Below are 7,114 nucleotides of genomic sequence, written 5' to 3'. Positions count from 1 at the left end.
AATTAATTGTCCTGATGGTGCATCCTTAACTGGCTTATTCATAGCTACCTTAGTCATAACATTGTCTTTTTTTTTTTTTTTTTTTTGGGGGGGCGGGGGGGGGAGGGCTTGAGCATTGACAGGGAAACGTCTCCTAGATTAAAACCTGCCAGATTAATTTGTATTCCCTCATCTTGACAAAATCCCTTTGGTCCAAGATGCAGAAGTAGCAGTAGATGGATTTAATATACCAAAGACCACCTTACAACAGAAAGGAAAACTACATACCACTGGAAAAGATGAATATCTATCAGTGGAAAGGTAGAAATCAAGGCCCATTGCTGAATTTGCTGTAGCATAAAGACTATTTGAAAATTATGTTCTCTGACTATGAAAAAAACACAGGACTTTTGTTATTTTTTACAATGAGAACTATGAATACTTGCTTAGGATCTAACACTAGAATCAGTGGATCAAGATGAAAGAGATAATTTTTAGAAAGCTACTCTAAAATGGCTTGGGAAAAAACCCCAGAATTGTTCAGATGAAAATTAACTTGCTGCCACTATCATTTGCAAGATCTGTAACAGAATTGTCTTGTGATTTCATGCTGTAGGATGCTAAGTGGAACCCAGTGTCCCCCACTGAGGTACCACACAGCCTTCTCATTGTCCCCACACCCTACCAGCCCCTCCAGCACAGGCTGGTCAGAGTCCCAGCTCCAGAGGAGTGGGAAGTCTCCAAGTGCTGCCATCCCCGAGGGCCCCTTCCACAACCAGGAGTTCAGTCCTCATCTTGACTGTTATGGAGACCACAGAAAAACCCACAGGAAACATTGAAAACAACTAAGTAACAACCAGCTTTGCCCACATCTAATCCAGCAAATTCTCACTGGTGGAAATCTCCCTGATAAAAAAAACCAACTTGTAAGTTTAATTTGCTGAGGTGACTGAAGAAAGTGTTGGAGACTTTTTGCTTGCTTTGCCTTAAAGATTTCCACTGAAACCCTGGATGAGGATAGTTTTCAGGCAGCACTAATGCTTGGGTACACACCTCTACCATCCTGCAACTGCTACCTGAAAGATGGGGGCAGATTTTGCTATAAGGCTCCATTGGTGTTTTGTCAGTCAAGAAATCCGCTGGAGTCCTGAATAAAACAAAAAAATAAAAAGCAAAACACCTCCCCTCCCCCCCCACAAAAAAACACCCCAAAATAAACAACCAAGCACGAAAACAAACAAAAAAAAACCCACCAAACCTCACCAATACACTTTAGCCAGAGATTTTAAAAGAATGAAAAGAATGAACCTACCAGTCATGAATTCTTCTTGTAAAAGAGAAGGGTGTTTACCTCAGTAAAAAGGGATGGTAGAGACTAGAATTCAGATTAAGACATGACCAGATGCATGTGAAAGTAAGGAGCTGAAAAGTAAAAGTAGACCACATAGGAAAAAACAATGCAGAAATAGATCATTAAAAGTCAATTAGCATCCCAAGGAGGAAAGACAGGCAATGAAGGAACAGATTGATAATTATGAACCGCGAAACAGAACATTAGGATAGCAAGATGATAATGCTGGCTAGATGAAAAAGAAAACTGTTAAAAATCAGCAAGTCAACAATGAAAGATAGAGAAAAACAAGATAAGTTAAAAACAAAACATCTGCAATATGTGAAAAAAATCCTCTGTGATTAATTTAGCATTTACTTTCTTAATTTCTAGTTTTATACTTTCTCTAGCTCACGGTATCACATACATAGAATCCTTTGCTCCAGCAAAGAAAAAAGATCATGATCGACCCTTGTGCAACAATCATTACAGCTGAATTTTGCTTTTCATCCTGAGAAACCAGTGGTGTTGATTTCATACCTTACACCTCCCTTCCCTGACGCAAAGGTACCTATGCATGCAGCTTCACCATTCAGCCAAGCGAGTCTGAAGACCACAGATGGCCATGGTGAGCTGTGCACTCACCAACAGCACATTTATCTGTTCATGGCATGGCAAACTAAGCAGTTTTTAAAAAGCCCAAACAAAACCAAACTAGCATCACCACTGCCATCCTCACAAGTTTAACTCCCTCAAACAGCAAGCTATATCAGACAAGCTAAATGCTCATTCAGAATATGAGACCAGACAACAGGATAGGAACACGACTAATGCACTGTCTCAGCGGCAGGTTGGATTAAGTTGGATTACTTCAGCTGAGTCATGAAAACACATTTGAAAGTCCTGCACATTTTCCTTGCCAGCTGAAGATCTGTCAATGAAAGCGTCATAAATAGGAAAACAATTAGAAGTTGAGTAGATTTCTGTAAGACCTTTGTAAAAGTGCATCTCTCTGGCCTTATTCATTATCCACTTCTGTGTAATAAAAAGCCACTGGACTCCATGTACTCTTGATGAGTTTGTCACAAATTAACAAATTAAGTTAAACTGGGCTGTCTACATCTCTGGTCTCATTTTCAGTACTAAAAGCCTTCCTCAATAAACCTGACCACCACCTGCTACATCCTGTAGCCCAAGGTCACTAACACTCACCTGGAGCTCGACAGCTGGCAACTCTGGAAACGGTGGACACTTAAAGGAGCTGAATTGGTACCTGTGTTCTTTAACAGTCTTCAAAAACTTTCTATCCAGCCTCCACAGGAACAGAATGAGGTAATTACATTTAAAGTGGCCAACAGACTTCCCCTCGGCTGCTTTTTCCCTGTCCAGGAGCTGTTGACAACAAAATCTCTTCCAAGCTTCGAAAGCAAGTTTATCTTCAGGCTGCTGTAATGTTATCACATACAGAGTCATTGAGGGATTGGGTACTTGAAAGACTCTTGCAACAAGCAGGTGTCGTTTGCTTCTTTTATAGCTTCCTTTACAGCTTTGGCCTGTAACTCTTCCCTGAGAACTCGGATAATGTCAGGTGTGCTGTCTGCAGTGGACTGCGGGTGACAAACAGGATGTGACTGAAATTTGTGTTCTCTTGCATAGCAGCCCATCTAATGCCAAAACCTCACGCACTTCCAATCGGCACCAGGCTGGGCAAGCAATGAAAATGGAAGAAACCAGGATCCTAAAGAGGCTTTTGACAGACAGTGTATTTTTGACAAATGAACATCTGAAGAACAGTACAAACATTTTGATACTACTCAAAAATAGCTCAAAGTCTGTCTTGAGAAGTATCAATAACAAAGAGCAAAAGCCTCCAGAACATAAAAGCTGTTGACAAAACTGTCAGTGCTGTGCAGCATTTGACAAGAAGTACAAGAGCCAGCCTGGAGCTTAGAGGGAAGAAAATGAAATCCAGCACCCAACCCACAGTCACCCAACACTCACCCCTTAACCTAGAATCAAGCCTGACCCGCACCACTGCCTTGCCCATGCACAGACAGTAAAATCCAGCAGACATATTACATAGGCAAAACTGTCCTCACGACTATACTTGGATACAAAACCTTAATAAAAGATTGAGCATCCACTTTATACTAACATTACTAGATGCAAAACAAAACCTAGTAGGCTTTAAAGACAAAGCACATTTTCTTCTTGAATTTTACTTAAACACACAAAGAAAGAAACACTACAGAAGAACACACTTTGAATACCATTCCTGGTTTGAATACACATTCATTTCAGAAACATAAAGGAAAGGTTCCTTTCGTCTTTCTGGTCAATGACAAAAGAGAGAACTGACTAAATGAAACCTTATTTGCATTACAACTGTTAACAAAAAAAAAAATTTTTGCCATTGTTAATAAGCAAAAAGTCACAATTTTTCCTTTGTAGGTCACTCTTTTCTTTCTTTTTATTAGAAAAGTGAAAATAGATTGGAGTGGAAAACAAAAATAGGAAAATTAAAAATTAAATAGTAATTTTCTGCTATTATCATAAAATTATAAAGAATAGTTTGAAAAAATCTGTTGTTAAAGACCACTAGGAAATGAAAAATTGCAACCAATTGTATAATGATATCCACTAATCTCCTAAGATTCATACATTAATTCAATACATTCATCCTCTCAGTATGAACCTATTCTGTTGCTGCTTCTTAATAACCACTAGAATAAACATAATAAATTTACTTTAAATTTCAGCTACAAATCACACTCTACTATATCTTCATTTTACATTTTCAGGTTTCTAGAATATTCAAACTATTTCATAACATTGCTATATAAAGCTTTTATTTACCTCAAAAGTCCTGCAAAACCAGAGATTTTGTGGGGGGAAAAAAGCCTTTCACATTCTTCTTCCAATTGAAGTTCTCAGTCTTGGATTCATTTTTTTTTTCCCAGCAAGGCCTACTAGAGATACATCTCCCATTGCTCTGTATGAAAATGGAATATATTGAAAAGCTGATTGAAAATCATTTCTATGTTATAGGATGTGGTTTATTTTTAGGTGTTGATAGTTCAGCCCTAGTGTTTCATTCACATAGGGTTTTGTCCACTTGCATTTCTAAAGCTGGGCTTTATTTTGCTTTGTCACTAAAATGAAGCAGCAATCTTGCTTCTGTAGCCTAAATAACACAGAGCTGAGTCACAAAATAAGCTTCTGTTTGACTTCCTAGTTGTAAGGAGTTTGGGGAGTCTAACATTAGTCTGCTTTGGTGATGGAGAGAAGAGGGAAGAGAGGATGTTGCTTTTGTTTATTATCATTCATATGACAGAACAGACTCAAATAATTTCAAATTTTTGTGCGCCTCCAATATTTGCAATACTATGGTCTACAACTTTGTTGTGTTCATCGTCATACTAAAAGCCCCAAAGTAATTGGTTCTGTATAGAAAACTAACAGAAATACAGCCTTTTCAACAACAAAACCTTTGATTTATCAATGTTCAGCAATGTGCAAGTACAAAGGGACAAAGATTTTACCTGAACAATAACATTGATGCTATTAAACAAATAAGAATAATCTTGATCAAGAACTAAAATTTCAGGCAAGTCTGTTGTCAAAATTCTGAGCAACTGAGAAGAAAGCACCAGAGGAAAAACTTGCCGCAAACCTTGAAAGATATTTTAACATCCCTTATTTACAGATAAGGAAATTATGCACAGATGTTATACCTAAGGAGGATATGTACTTAACTGAGAATAAACATCCAGAATTAGCAAGCTCACCTCTGAATAGATATTGCAGAGAAGCACTCAACCCACACCTGTGTAATTGCATCAAGCAGATATCTTAGGTGACGGGCTTGTTGCTAGGATTCCTAGGGATCTCTCTCAATGTGCTCCTCACTTTTTCAAGCGAATGATTTGACTTAGGATGCTTTCAGAGAGAACTTGCTTGCCCTGTTTGAGGGGAGATATTTTTAGCTCACAGACACATTTAGAACGGACATTTTTGCCTACATAAATTCCTTCTATTTCTTTCTGCTGAACCCATGTTATGACTCTGGTGCATAAATGCCTCCTGGTTTTGCTATTGCAGCTGATGGAAAGGTGACAATGGAGGGCAATAGAGATGTTTTACAGCATTTAATGCAGGCAGATTATAGTTCACTGGCAGCAGTGACATTACAAACCCTGAAAAGGAAAAGCAAAACACCTACTGCATGATTCAGCTGTTGGTTTTACCAAAACTTGCAAGCCTAGTGCAAGAAGATGGTCGGTGTGCAGGAATTAGATCATTTTCACAAACAGCAACAGCATCATGTAAGAAAGATTCCCATTCTTGGAACTGTAAGAAACCTGTCATGACCCACGTTAACAGGGACATATACCACACTTCCAGGGCTGGTCCATTCACTGTTAATAAGTCATGTGAAGAGATCTTCGGTTTATTCTACAGATATGCCAAAGATACTGTTTATGTGAATACAATTACATTGGCCACTAAGTGGCCTTCTGCACCTCCCTGAAGCCACCAGCTCCACAGGAACGCCTGCTGTTCTCCAAAGACACAACATATTAACACTAAAACATGATGAGAAAGGGAGGGATGCAAACATCAACATGGGGCACACGAAGTTGTCAGTACCAGTTTACAGAGGAAACCTAACAGTTACCAGCCTTGTTATTTTTGTTGTATTAGATCATAATTAGACAGTGTGTTTGCCCAAACATTTAAAGGAACACTGCCTTGATACATAAACATGTACTCCAGCATCCAACCACAACAGCTGTTCTCTTTGTGTTTTCTGTACTAGTAGTAGAGCATCTGCCAAGCATGCAGAGCGCTAGAGGTCTGTGAAAGGTACTATGCACACTAAATCCCTGTTTGTTCCTCTTCAAGCAATTCCAAGAGAATAAAAGATATTTCTATCTTCACACACTTTACTTCTTGTTGCATGTCAGTTCTTTCAGATTACAGATCATCCAACATTTTAAGCATTAAGCAAGGATTTTTCACAGTCTCTATGCTCTCATCCTCCAAATTATTAAACAAAACCTGCTGTCCTAGACACAATTTTCTTTCTACATTAGTAATATACAGAGATCTCCGGGTTCCATGCTAACTATAACTTATCATATTTCTAATAATATAATTAACTTTTCCAGAAGTACCCTCTCAAACATTCTGAGAAAACTTTATAGATGACATATGAGTGTGCAAAGGACTTAAAAGGGATTATACTACAACTTATTATTGATTCCAAATTAATCTTTGTTTATGTGGAAGATTTTAAAAAGTAGGAAACAAATTTATTATTCTAGGCTTTCACATTGCCCTGGACTAACAAGAGACTTTAACCAACTCCCATTTTTTAATTTTCTGCTGTAATTTCCTTTATATACTACATTACTGTGCCTTCTTTTCAGGTGGATCTTTACCAATTTTCTATTTTTTTGTGGTTTTTATCTGCCATAAGAATGTCTCCGACATTTCTGACCATTTCTTTTTCCCTCTGGATCTCTGTGATTTCCTGACTAGCCATCCTAACAGTATTTTGCAAGTGGAAGTCCCTTTTTGCTCCATTAGACAGGTATGGATAAATTCTGTTATTTATCTCCCAATGGTCTACATAGTAAGTACATCACTGTTGTTTTGTCTGTTTAAAAATCCAAACTCATTCTGAAAACTACACCAGAAGACAGTAAGGCCAGTATATAATAACTTCTCCCCCCTAGCAGCATATTCTTTTGCTACCTAGAAAATAATTAGCACAACACAATCACATATTTTCTGTATAAT

At 38.1% G+C, this 7,114-nt stretch overlaps 1 long non-coding RNA gene across 1 annotated transcript; it reads right to left on the bottom strand.

Annotated features, from left to right (window-relative positions):
- Positions 1–2,527: 2,527 nt before the first annotated feature.
- On the bottom strand, positions 2,528–5,262 carry LOC120411845. The gene is made up of 3 exons (XR_005604400.1): positions 5,098–5,262; positions 4,166–4,301; positions 2,528–2,916 (listed from the first exon to the last, which is right to left on the bottom strand). It is a non-coding gene; the product is annotated as an uncharacterized LOC120411845 (long non-coding RNA).
- Positions 5,263–7,114: the final 1,852 nt, after the last annotated feature.

This window comes from Corvus cornix, chromosome 1A (assembly GCF_000738735.6).
Source record: "Corvus cornix cornix isolate S_Up_H32 chromosome 1A, ASM73873v5, whole genome shotgun sequence".
Taxonomy (NCBI): Eukaryota; Metazoa; Chordata; class Aves; order Passeriformes; family Corvidae; genus Corvus; species Corvus cornix.
This window is presented reverse-complemented; position numbering and strand designations above follow the sequence as displayed.